At 39.6% G+C, this 14,444-nt stretch overlaps 1 protein-coding gene across 1 annotated transcript in view; it reads right to left on the bottom strand.

Moving 5' to 3' along the window:
- Window positions 1-12,037, bottom strand: part of LOC110950444 (neural cell adhesion molecule L1.1-like) — a 139,646-nt gene extending 127,609 nt beyond the window's left edge. Inside the window, 1 exon segment of the mRNA XM_051949515.1 lies at window positions 11,936-12,037. The gene's annotated coding sequence lies outside the window, so the exon portion shown is untranslated.
- Window positions 12,038-14,444: the final 2,407 nt, after the last annotated feature.

The following is a 14,444-nucleotide window of genomic DNA, read 5'->3' as shown; positions in this document are numbered from 1 at the left end:
AACATTTATCTCCATGGCAACATAAAGGCCAGACAGGAAGCGGTCAGTTGATCACATTAATCAGTCGCTGTACATACGTAGGCGGAGGGTTCCCGGAGGCCTCGCAGGGCAGGTAGATGTCTTCTGGAGAAAACGCAGTAAAGGACGTCGGAGTCGCTGTCAGAATCGGAGGTTGTAGCACTGGAAGACACAGGAAGTTATAGGACGTGACAGGAAGTTAGAGGAAGTTACATGGAAGTAGCAGAAACCACACAGGAAGTTACAGGAAGTTACAGGAACCACACAGGAAGTGACAGGAAGTTACAGGAAACACACAGGAAGTTACAGGAAAGTGACAGGAAGTTACAGGAAACACACAGGAAGTTACAGGAAAGTGACAGGAAGTTACAGGAAACACACAGGAAGTTACAGGAAAGTGACAGGAAGTTACAGGAAACATACAGGAAGTTACAGGAAGTGGCAGGGAAGTAGCATAGACATAATAAAGAGTAGACGCCACTCGGGGTGCTGCGCAGCGAGAAATATGGCCGCCATCTTGGTCCGGTCGAGCTTCTCATACGCTCCAGTCATTCGTATGGTGATTCAGCGATGCCAGAGCACTGTGCGGCGTATTCCTGTGCCAATAGGCGGACGGTAGCGAGCAGGGCTCAAGGAATAACTTTTCACAGGTAGGATTAAACATTTTTTCAGCATTACACCTGACTGTAGAGTCATTTGCAAACAGCTCGCTTATTCACAATTACACACGTGGACAAAATTGTTGGTACCCCTCAGTTAAAGAAGGAAAAACCCACAATTCTCACTGAAATCACTTGAAACTCACAAAAGTAACAATAAATAAAAATTTATTGAAAATTAAATGATCAAAATCAGCCATCACTTTTGAATTGTTGATTAACATAATTATTTAAAAAAACAAACTAATGAAATAGGGCTGGACAAAAATGATGGTACCCATAACTTAATATTTTGTTGCACAACCTTTTGAGGCAATCACTGCAATTAAACGATTTCTGTATTTGTCAATGAGCGTTCTGCAGCTGTCAACAGGTATTTTGGCCCACTCCTCATGAGCAAACAGCTCCAGCTGTCTCAGGTTTGATGGGTGTCTTCTCCAAATGGCATGTTTCAGCTCCTTCCACATATGTTCAATGGGATTCAGATCTGGGCTCATAGAAGGCCACTTTAGAATAGTCCAACGCTTTTCTCTCAGCCATTCTTGGGTGTTTTTGGCTGTGTGTTTTGGATCGTTGTCCTGTTGGAAGACCCATGACCTGCGACTGAGACCAAGCTTTCTGACACTAGGCAGCACATTTCTCTCCAGAATGCCTTGATAGTCTTCAGATTTCATCGTACCTTGCACACTGTCAAGACACCCTGTGCCAGATGCAGCAAAGCAGCCCCAAAACATTGCTGAGCCTCCTCCATGTTTCACCGTAGGGACAGTGTTCTTTTCTTCGTATGCTTGGTTTTTGAGTCTATGAACATAGAGTTGATGTGCCTTACCAAAAAGGTCCAGTTTGGTCTCATCTGTCCAAAGGACATTCTCCCAGAAGCTTTGTGGCTTGTCAACATGCATTTTTGCAAATTCCAGTCTCGCTTTTTTATGAGTTTTTTTCAGCAGTGGTGTCCTCCTTGGTCGTCTCCCATGAAGTCCACTTTGGCTCAAACAACGACGAATGGTGCGATCTGACACAGATGTACCTTGGCCTTGGAGTTCACCTTTAATTTCTTTGGAGGTTGCTCTGGGCTCTTTGGATACAATTCCAACGATCCGTCTCTTCAATTTGTCATCAATTTTCCTCTTGCGGCCACGTCCAGGGAGGTTGGCTACTGTCCCGTGGGTCTTGAACTTCTGAATAATATGAGCCACTGTTGTCACAGGAACTTCAAGCTGTTTAGAGATGGTCTTATAGCCTTTACCTTTAAGATGTTTGTCTATCATTTTTTTTCGGATGTCCTGGGACAATTCTCTCCTTCGCTTTCTGTTGTCCATGTTCAGTGTGGTACACACCTTTTCACCAAACAGCAGGGTGACTACTTGTCTCCCTTTAAACAGGCAGACTGACTGATTATGAGTTTGGAAACACCTGTGATGTCAATTAAATGACACACCTGAGTTAATCATGTCACTCTGGTCAAATAGTTTTCAATCTTTTATAGAGGTACCATCATTTTTGTCCAGGCCTGTTTCATTAGTTTGTTTTTTTAAATAATTATGTTAATCAACAATTCAAAAGTAATGGCTGTTTTTGATTATTTAATTTTCAATAAATTTTTATTTATTGTTACTTTTGTGAGTTTCAAGTGATTTCAGTGAGAATTGTGGGTTTTTCCTTCTTTAACTGAGGGGTACCAACAATTTTGTCCACGTGTGTATAACAACTTTGGTGTATTAGCAACAGATTTGCATTAGCTTAAAAAACTTATGTTTGGGAGAGGTTGTAAGAAACTTTAAGGAATAAAATAGAAAGAAGAAGGAAGAAAGTGAGCTCTTTTTAAAGATTGTTTTGATCTCCTGTTTCATTTTGAAGATTTCCTAAAGACAGAAATGTGAGGAAGAAGTGGGAGATCACTCTAAGGAGGGAGAAATTCACAGCAAATGACTCATCTGTGCTGTGTAGTGAACATTTCAGAGAGCAGGATTTCGACAGGACCAACACGGTCTCACGGGGATTCGTGAAACTGTTACGTAAATTTTTTGTTTCTTTTTCGTGCGCACCAACACGATTTCGTCATGTTTTTCGTGCCGCTCACCACGAAATGTTTTTCGTGTTGCTCACAACGAAACCCGCTGTGGTAATCACAGCTGAAAGTGGTTTATACCAGCGGATTCATGACGATCTAAGCTGTCCATCGGCGTATACTGCTTGTGTAATCGCGTTTGCGGCCGCCGGACATTCTTTAAATTCCTATGCAAATTGGTAAGTGTACCACCGGGTTATGGTTAGGTTATGGTTAGGTTATGGTTAGGGTTATGGTTAGGGACGATGTCATGCAAAATATAGCGTTGGATTCGCCATGGTTTTACATTAAAAATATAATACACACATTCGTTTGAAATACGTTCTGGGTGGCACGAAAAGTCCGCCGTTTAAAATACATTGGTGCGCATTTCGTGGTGAGCGGCACGAAAAACATGACGAAATCGTGTTGGTGCGCACGAAACCGAAACAAAAATTTACGTAACAGTTTCACGAATCCTCGTGAGATCGGGCTGACAGGACAGGACAGGACAGGACAGGTTGTCCGCCTTAGAGATGGCGTTATTCAATCCATCTTTAAGTTTCCAGATCACCTCCAAAGAGTAGGTGCATCACAATAAGGCTGTTAGCATTGTTGAAGGGAAATACTCTATTGATTACAGGGCATAAATTACTTATCATTGTGATTCTCTCTCCCTCTCTCTCGCCATCTATCTATCTATCTATGTCTTTCTGTCTTGTCTTCATTTTAGCCAGAAAAAAGCAGGAACACATCTGCCTCCAGAAGATCTGAGGAGACCCTGTCTGAGACTCCGGTGGGTTCAGCGTCACATTCAGATACATTATTTCAATTTTACATATAAGCATGTCATAATGGTTTTAGAGACTGGTAGCGGATTTGACAGCTGCTGACTTTTAGAAATAATGTGAGCCCTGTGTCATGTGTGATACAGCCAGTAAAACATAACTCGAACAATGTTCATCTCTCCTTATCCTAGGATCACAGCTATGTAATGCCTTCCTCCCCAACTGCTTTAAAGGCCAGACTCACCGGAGCTTTGGAAAGAGTTGATATATTGGAGCGAGAAAAAAAGAATGCCAAGGCGCGTGTAAGAGGGCAAAGACCAACGTGAAGAGTCTTCTAGCACAATTAAGTGAAAAGAACCTCATTAATGAAGAGCTCAAAGACAGACTTGAGTTCTACTCAGGTAAGATGAAATTACCACTGTGAAATGTATTTATTAGCTAAAACTTTTAGTCGTAATTGAAGGTGACTTGTGAATTTTGCCTCATACTATTTCAGATCTTAAACTAGACTTCATGGCCAGGCGGGGTCATGAGTACTCAAAGGAGCACAGAGAATTCGCCCTGACACTCCATCTTCATAGTCCTAAGGCATACAAATACCTCAGAGACACTATGAATCTTTCTCTCCCCCATCCACATACATTACAAAGGTAGTCAAAATGTTATCAAATTCAGTTTCGGGAAGTTAAATACAGTAGCATATTCTATATGTTAAACTGCTATTTCTCAATATTTTTTGTACAGGTGGCTTTGTTCTGTGGATGACAAGCCTGGCCTGAACAAAATGATGGTGGATATGCTGGAGAAAAGACGGAAGGATGACCAGGCTAAATATGGGCGTGTTGCAGTCATGTTAGATTCCATGGCCATAAGAAAACATGTGCAATATAAGCCGCACAACCAGTCAATGTCTGGCTTTGTAGACATGGGTGATGGAAACAATTAGCCTAGCCACGCTAGACCCATGCTCTGAAGACGCAAGGGTCTAGGAACTCTCGACAGGGAGGGAGGCGGGCTAAAAGGTTGTCTATCAAATCACTCTGCAGCAATTGGGTAGGTATACAACCAATCAGTGCAACGAATAGGCTCCTAGAGCGCCGGAAATCAGAGGATGCGGTAGTTCGGTGAAGCCTTATTTATACAGGCAATGGGTGAAGCTCAAGTATATTACAGACATGTTAACAGAACGATTATTCAGAGTCGGTGCTAATGGAGCTCAACGACTGTTGTCGTTTTTGTTGTCGACCCTGGCAGAGAATTAAATTCGTTGCCGTGGGTTGTCTAGCGCGGCTAGGCTAGTTGTTTCCGGTTGTTTCTGTCAGAATCGTCGCGCCTCTGTCGTCACTTAGTTACGCCCGCCTTCTGACTCTACACTTCATGGTGATTCGTCCGGCCAGTTTTAGGAGAATCCAACCTCGAGCCTTATGGAGGGTAACGAGACCCACCCTGGCAGAGAATTAAATTCGTTGCCATGGGTTGTCTAGCGCGGCTAGGCTAGGAAACAATGAGACTGATGTTGCTACTGAGGCGCTTGTGTTCCTGGTGGTTGGCCTTCAAGGACATTGGAAGGCTCCCATTGCATATTACCTGACGAAGACTCACTCCCTTTGTGTGTCTGTCCTTCTCACTCATGCTTTGGAGGAGCTGCATGCACGGGGTATTCAGGCGGTATGTGTTACAATGGATGGCCATGCTACAAACATCAGCATGTGCAATCAACTTGGTTGTGAGCTGAGGGGTAACCCACAAGAACCACTTAAAACCAGTTTCCCACATCCGTCGACTGGTGACCAAGTATTTATAATGATGGACGCATGCCACATGCTGAAGTTGGCACGTAATATGTTGCAGGTAAATTATTATTGTTGTATACCTATTTGTACAAGTTATGTCTCTGCTACTAAAAATAACTCTTAATATTTTTGTGTGTTCAGTTGCACATTTATTACTGGATGTGAAGATCAAAATTGTGCTATTTGTACTTGTTTGAGCAGTGACCAATTCTTTCTCTGCAGTCATACAGTCCGATTGCATCTACCAGTGGACAGATAAATTGGAGGTGCATCGATCAGCTCAATGATGTGCAAAGAAAAGGTGGACTGCATGCTGGAAATAAAATTACAGAGAACCAGAAGATGAAGGTTTCCCTAGCCGCACAAACACTGAGTCGCTGTACCATCATCATTTGAGGAAAACTACCACCTGCTGACACTGAAAAACCGTGGTGGCCTTGTGATGGAATCACAAGGTACTGTGAAGGTGTTGAGAGCTGCAGAGAGGGTCATCCGACAAGCATCAACAAGGCAGCCACCAAAGTTGTCAACAGTCACCTACATCGTCCGGGAGGAGGTTGGAACAGAGGACGTTTTTCATCTTGGGGAACACATTGAGGAGACACAGTCTGGCATCGACAACCACCATTTTACACTGTTGTCATTAGCTGTGTCTGTGCTTCTGAAGATAAGGCTGCACCACATGGCAAAACTCACCTCTCTGGAGCTGCAGAAAGGGAGCACTAGGAAAAAAAAACACCAAAGCAGTCCTCTTTCAAGGCTTTTAGGGCCTGAGCAAATTGATCTAAATATGTAGTTTGGGTGCTGTCCTGTTAAGGTAGGCTTGTGTCATGTACAAAAATAATACTTTTGGCGTTACAGTACTTGTTTGTTCACAGTGTATGTGACAGCAAATTGAATATCATCTCATCTGTTCTTGTGTTTAACTTGAAAGTGCAATTTTTTGATATGTAGGCAATATATGTGTATTTCTTCATTTTTCCAATTACTAAAATAGACAGTCTGCTTCTATATAACGTAGCTCTCAACCTAGATATATCCTTGATTAATTATTATACTATGGCATCTACAGCCGCTGCCGGCATCTTCTAAAATATTATTTTATTTATTATAAGTATTTGAAAACGCCAAAAATTGTGGCCTCGATCATGCCTCTTTGAATGACGTTTGCAGATTTAAAAAATTGCGTAGTATTGAGCAAATTATAATTCATTTAATGCGCTGAGACTTCATTGCACCGGTTAAACAGCGGTGCAGAGTGAGGCGGGCGACCGGACCAAGATTGCGGCCGCATTTCTCGACAGCGCCCATTCGTGGTAGCGGCCGATGCGGGGTCTACTCTTTATTATGTCTATGGGGAAGTAGCAGAAACCAGACAGGAAGTTACAGGAACCACAAAGGAAGTTACAAGAACCACACAGGAAGTCACAGGAAGTGACAGGAAACTACAGGAACCACACAGGAAGTGACAGGAAGTTACAGATAAGTTGCAGGAAGTTATAGGAAGCATCAGGAATTAATGTTCATTACAGGAACAAGTCAACCAACAGAGTCACAGCATCTACAAATCAGCAAAAACTTGAGCAAAAGTCCCAAAATCAATTGATCTTTAGTGTTTCTATCAGGAATTCTACCTCACTGGGGCCAACAGACAGACTTTTGGCTGCTTTAATCTCTGTACGAGCTCAAGGTTTAATCCAGACCTGCAGTCAGGTTCAGTTTTCCAACCGTGACCAAAAAGGTAAAGCCAAAAAACAAAAACAAACAACAAATCATTTTTAACCAAAAAAAAAATCCCAAACAAAAACAGAAAACGTCTGAGTGAAGAGATTTGTTACCAGCATAAGAGACACAAAACAAGAAAAAGGAGATACAACGTAACAGAAACAAGACACAAAACAACCAAAATTAAACACACAATGACATTAAATAAAAAAATACAGGGCATAAAATGACAAAAATGAGACACAAAATGACACAAAAAATGAGACACAAAATGTTAAAAAAAAATGAAAAATAAAATGACAAAATGAGCTGCAAAATTTCAAACACAATGACACAAAACAAACAAAAATTAGACACAAAATCACAAAAATGAGATAAGAAATACAAAATTAGCAAAAATTGAGAAAGATTTGATTAAAAAAAATGATAAAAAGGTGCAGCAATGAGACAAAACAAAAAGTGAAATAAAATGACAAAAATGAGACCCAAAATGACAACATTGAGAAAAAAGGGACAAAAAATGAAATAAAAATGACAAAAAAATGAAATAAAAAGGATTTTAAGGGCAAACAATGCCACCAAACAAAACAGGGAAACAAAATGACACAAAATTACAATAATGAGACAAAAAATGACAAAAATGAAACACAATGACATTGAACAAAAAATACAGGGCATAAAATGACAAAATGAGACAAGAAACAACAAGAATTAGACTGAAACAATAACAAAAATGAAACATAAAATGACACAAAAAGGGCAAAGAATAACAAAAATGAAGAAAAATTACAAATATGGCCCAAAAATGACACAAATGACAAAAATGAGATTAAAAGGACAAAAATTAGATAAATGACAAAAATGGCACACAAATTCACAAGCATGAGATTAAAAATCCCAAAAAGGGGCAAACAATGACACAAAAGGAGAAAGTGAAAGTGAACGACAAAAATCAGCCACACAGTGACACAAAACAAACAAAAAACGAGACACAAAATGATCTGAGTAAGATGAAAAAAAAGGTCCCAATGAGACATAAAACGGATAAATCAAACAAATCCAGCTCCAGTTTTTCTTATTTTTTTGTTTTTTGTTATTTTAACTGTTCTGTAGAAATGTGAAAAATAAACCGCAGCGAAGAAAAACACATTTGTTCATTAAAACAAAGAGGAAGAAGACTTACTGTTGTGTATTTTATCTGTTCGTCCACAGGAAGCAGTGAAAGAAAGCAGAAGGAAACATTTAACAGACATGCAGAACACAAATACATCAGTTCATTTATTACTCTTTGTGTCTCCTGTAGAAAATTCAAAGGTAGACCGACCGACAACTGGACAGTTGTTGGTAGGTCTACTCTAGAATTTTCCTCAGGGGATGCTCTCCTTTATTGCTTCTAGTCTTTAAGTTTAGTTTCACTTGAATTACCTTTGTTTCCAGAACAACTTAAAATGTGACCAAAATATCAAAACCATCGACCAAATGACCTCAAACACGACAGTAAACACCTAGAAACCTTTCTAGAATGACTCAGAACTTGAAAACTTGTCAAGAAAGACTGATAAAACAGTCCATAAAGACTCAATTTGTCAATATGACTCAAAAACAAACTAAAATGACTGAAAAAATACCTAAACTGCATGTAAACCTTTCCAAAACCACACGTTTTGCTTAAAATGTTCATGATCAGAGTTCTACCTTCATACTGGGAATGTTTCCAGAGTTCCTGGTCCTTGAAGTCCATAGAAGAGAATGTCTCCTGTAGAAAATTCTAGAACTCCTACAACTTTCTACAGGAAACGTTCTCCTTTCCTGCTTCCAGTCTTTAAGTTTAGTCTCACTTAGAACATTCCAGGTCCTTGAAGTCCATAGAGGTGGGTCCAGATTTATCACTTTTTAATGATGGTGCTCGTTGGTGCTAGGTGGTTCTAGATAGTGTTAGGGAGTGTTAAGAAATGTTAGGTGGTGCTAGTTGTTGCTAGGTGTTTTTAGAGGTGTTGGAAGGTGCTAGGTGGTGTTTGGAGATGATGGATGGTGTTAGTGTTGGGTGGTATTAGATATTGGGTAAGGTTGGGACGTGTGAGATGGAGTTTGAGGTGTTTGGAGATGTTGGGAGGCATTGGGAGGTGTTGGGTGGAATTGAGAGATGTTTGGAGGTGTTAGATGGTGTTGGTAAGTGTTGGAAGCTCTTGGGAGGTTGTTGGAAGTGCTTGAAGGTGTTAGATACTAGGAGGTGTTGGATGGAGCTTGAAGGTGTTATGAGATGTTTAGAGATGTTTGGAGATGTTGGGAGGCATTGGGAGGTGTTGGGTGGAATTGAGAGATGTTTGGAGGTGTTAGATGGTGTTGGTAAGTGTTGGAAGCTCTTGGGAGGTTGTTGGAAGTGCTTGAAGGTGTTAGATACTAGGAGGTGTTAGATGGAGCTTGAAGGTGTTATGAGATGTTTAGAGATGTTTGGAGATGTTGGGAGGTGTTTGGTGGGGTTAAGAGGATGTTCTGAGGTGTTAGTTGGTATTAGAAGGTGTTATGAGATGTTTGGAGATGTTTTGAGGTGTTGTCATGGTTACTCACAGCTTTTGGGGATGTCTATGGCGGCTCCCTGAGCGACCGGAGGCGATGAGGTGAGGAAGAGGAGGGCGGCGATGAAGAGCGGGGCGGGGAAGCTCCGCCCCTTATAGGCCGTCCACCGATGCTGCGACGACGACGACATCTCTCAAAGTCCCATCAAAAGTGACGCCACACACCCACACACAACGACAATGACACAACCACAGCCAGGATGGGGTGGTCCACTGTGGAGACTAGGAGGACCAGGAGGGAAGACCAGGGAAGGACCAAGGGGGAGGAGTGAGCCAGAACAAAGGAGGGCCGGTGGGGGAGGAGGTCACAGGGGAACAGGAAGCAAAGACATGATTAGTTTGAGCAAACAGAAGTCAACATTAATGAAGTCAGTGTGAGAACAGAGGAAACGTCCTCATTAACATCTGGAGCTCCATTAAATACCTCACAGCACGTCTGGCTTTCATCAGATTGTGTTGAAATATCATGAATAATCTGATTCTGTGTCAAACACCAACAACAAACACAACAAAGACAGGCCAGTTATTTTTGGTCTTAATTGGTCAAATTAAAAATGGGCTCCAACCAATCCAGTGGTTCCACTGAGTTCTGTTTGATTTCCACCATTAATGGACGTGAGGAAAACAGATTATTGTTTTTGATGCTGTCCTGTAATTATCATAAAATCCAGACAAATTCCAACAGCAGCTTCCAAAATACCAACACAAACGGTAAAGTCGACAGAAGACTAAAAGTTCATGGAGTAAATTAAAGGGTCAGACATTTTACAGGTTTTGTTCTCACCGCTTGAACTCTACTTTTGTCCTGTGGGTCAAAAAAAGTTTGAAAATGTGGAAAAAATGTATTTTTGCAATGAAAGCTTCCACATTTTCAGAAAATTTGAAGGAATAAAAGAAATGTTAAAAAAAAATGTTTCTTTAAGAACATTCAGAAAAAAATCAACCAAAACCAGCAGAACTCACTGGATTTTGGTGGATTCTTTTCTGGCTGTTCTTAAAGAAAATATTAGAGCTTTTTCTGATTTATATGGAATCACTTTGGATATTTTTAGGATTTTTTGGGAAGATTTTTATTCACTTTTTTTGAAAATATTTATAATTTTTAAAAAAAATTTATTTCTTGCCAACTTTGAGGTTTTTTTTTTTAAATGAAACTTTTAAGGGAAATTTTGAAGAAATTTTTGGAAATTTCTACATGAAGATTTTGTAATTTTGAATAAATTTGTGGAATTTTTTGCTGACTTTTTGGATTTTTTTCAGACAAGCGAACTATTTTTTTGGTGCTTTGGTGTTATTCTCAGTTTGTCTTTTCTTTATTGGTTTAAAATGAGAAAAGAAACGATTTTCTTTGGCTTCATTGTCAGTTCAAACTAGAAAAATTTTAATTGTGTCCGTTTTAGATTGTTCTAAAGAGAAATGAACATTCAATACACCAGCAACAGCTCTGGTTGACATTCCTGCTGTCAGCATGCCAATTGCACGCTCCCTCAAATCTTGCCACATCTGTGGCATTGTGCTGTGATAAAACTGCACCTTTCAGAGTGTCCTTTTATTGTGGGCAGTCTAAGGCACACCTGTGCACTAATCATGGTGTCTAATCAGCATCTTGATATGGCACACCTGTGAGGTGGGATGGATTATCTCAACAAAGGAGAAGTGCTCACTATCACAGATTTAGACAGATTTGTGAACAATATTTGAGAGAAATGGTGACATTATGTATGTGGAAAAAGTTTTAGATCTTTGAGTTCATCTCATAAAAAATTGGAGCAAAAACAAAAGTGTTGCCTTTAGATTTTTCTTGAGTGTAGATATAATTTCACTTTAAAACTTAGACAGTCTTGTACAGATCCATCAAATAAAGTTCAGATTTAAAATAAGTAAACTGGAGGTTGTAACGTAACAAAATGAGGGTGAATCTTTTTCAAGGTACTGCATGAAAAAATGTCAACAAATCAAACTTCCTTAAAAAGTAACCAGACTGCCTTCAAGTTCATTCAGTAAGAGGTTTAGTTTAACTTTTAATGTTTACAAACTATTACAAATAAATGAAGAGGAAGGTTTAATTAAACAACTTTTAGTTTAGAAAGATCAGTGTTGGTTTTATGTCGTCTCAGTGACAATTTAGGTTTTAAGAGCTATAATGTCTCCTTATAACTAAAACCATTAAAAACTGGTTCAGGAAGCTTAAATTCTGAAGTTTGAGACTATTTTGTCAGTTTTACTTTTAACACCTCAGTTATTTCATCTAAATTTCAGGAAAAACTTAGTTTTTCATTTTTAGCAGGCGACTTCTAAACTGTTTAAAGTTGAATTTATTCATTTTTACCTTTTAGAAGATCTGCTGTGATGAATCTCAGCTTTAAAGAACCCACCCCTTTGTTCTCAGCTGTGTGATGATTTGTTTTAGTTCAGTTTGAATCCAAACCTTCCTGTCAAACAAAACAGGATGAAAACTAAACATGACGACAGAACAAACAGACCAAAGGTTTTTCTTTTCACCGCTGGTTTCTGAGCAACAATCCTGAAGTTTAAAGACCTTTCAGTGGGAACAAAGCCAGGACTGGTGTCACCACAACGATCCGATGAAATGTGACCCAGTAACAGCTGGATGTCAGTAAATGAGACGGAAAACCAGCACAAACATACGAGAAACCACCACAGTGAGACAGAAAAGATACAAAAAAACCACAAGCAGAAAAGATCTAAATGAAGAATCAGCAGTCACTACTAAAGACACAAAACGATACAAATGATGCAAATTCTCTGCAAAATGAGAATAAAGAAACACAAGAAGCAAAAATCCCCACAATGATACAAAAAAACCACTCAATAAAGATGCAAAACTCACCACAATAAGTGAAATCACCAAAAATAAAATGTAGAATCACTGCAGAGTCAAAAATCACCACAAGACACAACTACCACAAAGTCAAATCATTACAAAAAGATTCACCCCAAAAAGATGCAAAAATCACCACAAAACAGCCAAAAGAGGCGCCACAAAAAAGCAAAAAACACAAATACACACGTGGACAAAATTGTTGGTACCCCTCAGTTAAAGAAGGAAAAACCCACAATTCTCACTGAAATCACTTGAAACTCACAAAAGTAACAATAAATAAAAATTTATTGAAAATTAAATAATCAAAATCAGCCATCACTTTTGAATTGTTGATTAACATAATTATTTAAAAAAACAAACTAGTGAAATAGGGCTGGACAAAAATGATGGTACCCATAACTTAATATTTTGTTGCACAACCTTTTGAGGCAATCACTGCAATTAAACGATTTCTGTATTTGTCAATGAGCGTTCTGCAGCTGTCAACAGGTATTTTGGCCCACTCCTCATGAGCAAACAGCTCCAGTTGTCTCAGGTTTGATGGGTGTCTTCTCCAAATGGCATGTTTCAGCTCCTTCCACATATGTTCAATGGGATTCAGATCTGGGCTCATAGAAGGCCACTTTAGAATAGTCCAACGCTTTTCTCTCAGCCATTCTTGGGTGTTTTTGGCTGTGTGTTTTGGATCGTTGTCCTGTTGGAAGACCCATGACCTGCGACTGAGACCAAGCTTTCTGACACGAGGCAGCACATTTCTCTCTAGAATGCCTTGATAGTCTTCAGATTTCATCGTACCTTGCACACTTTCAAGACACCCTGTGCCAGATGCAGCAAAGCAGCCCCAAAACATTACTGAGCCTCCTCCATGTTTCACCGTAGGGACAGTGTTCTTTTCTTCGTATGCTTGGTTTTTCAGTCTATGAACATAGAGTTGATGTGCCTTACCAAAAAGCTCCAGTTTGGTCTCATCTGTCCAAAGGACATTCTCCCAGAAGCTTTGTGGCTTGTCAACATGCATTTTTGCAAATTCCAGTCTGGCTTTTTTATGAGTTTTTATGAGGGGTACCAACAATTTTGTCCACGTGTGTAAGTCCCAAAATCACCACAATGAGTCAAAAATAACCCCAAAAAGATGCAAAAACGACCACAAGAAACAAAAATCACCACAAACTAAATGTAGAATTGCAGCAAAAGGGTCAAAATCACTACAAAGACTCAAAACACAAAAAATATGAAAAATCACTGCAACAAGCAGCAAAATTACAAAAACAGAATGTAGAATCACTGCAAAAGTTACATTACCTCTACAAAAGACAAAATCACCACAACCAGACTTTCTGCATCACCTTTAGGAGCATCTGAGGTCAGTGACAAAACAAACCAGTAAAAGCTGTTAAAGATTAACCACAAATAGCTCAACATGTAGATGTTCAGAATGGACATCCAAACAGAAGTTATAGCAACACAAGATGCTAAATCACCACAAAGACATTAAAAATTATCTCAAAAGATGCTAAATCAACAGAAAAACATTAAAAATAATCCAGAAAATGCTAAATGAACAGAAAAAACATTCAATATAATCACAAAAAGCTTCAAAAGTCACTACAAAAAGATGCAAAATCATCAAAACACAGGTTGTAGAGTCACTGAAAGATTCAAAACCAACACAAACAAAAACAATTATTTGAGGATTATTTTTTTGTTTTTAGTCTAAACTTTTTTACTGCAAAGACTTAAAATTGTAGCCGCAAGGGGACACAAGCCAGTGTCTTATTGTGCCGGTCCCAAGCCCGGATAAATACAGAGGGTTGTGTCAGGAAGGGCATCCGACGTAAAACTTTGACCAAATCAAACATGCAAATCAAGTGTATGACTTCCATACTGGATCGGTCGAGGCCCGGGTTAACAACGACCGCCATCGGTGCTGTGGACCTACAGGGTGCCGGTGGAAAATGGACGACTGTTGGTCGAAGAAGGAGGGGAGGAAGGT

This window comes from Acanthochromis polyacanthus, chromosome 6 (assembly GCF_021347895.1).
Source record: "Acanthochromis polyacanthus isolate Apoly-LR-REF ecotype Palm Island chromosome 6, KAUST_Apoly_ChrSc, whole genome shotgun sequence".
Lineage (NCBI taxonomy): Eukaryota > Metazoa > Chordata > Actinopteri > Pomacentridae > Acanthochromis > Acanthochromis polyacanthus.
This window is presented reverse-complemented; position numbering and strand designations above follow the sequence as displayed.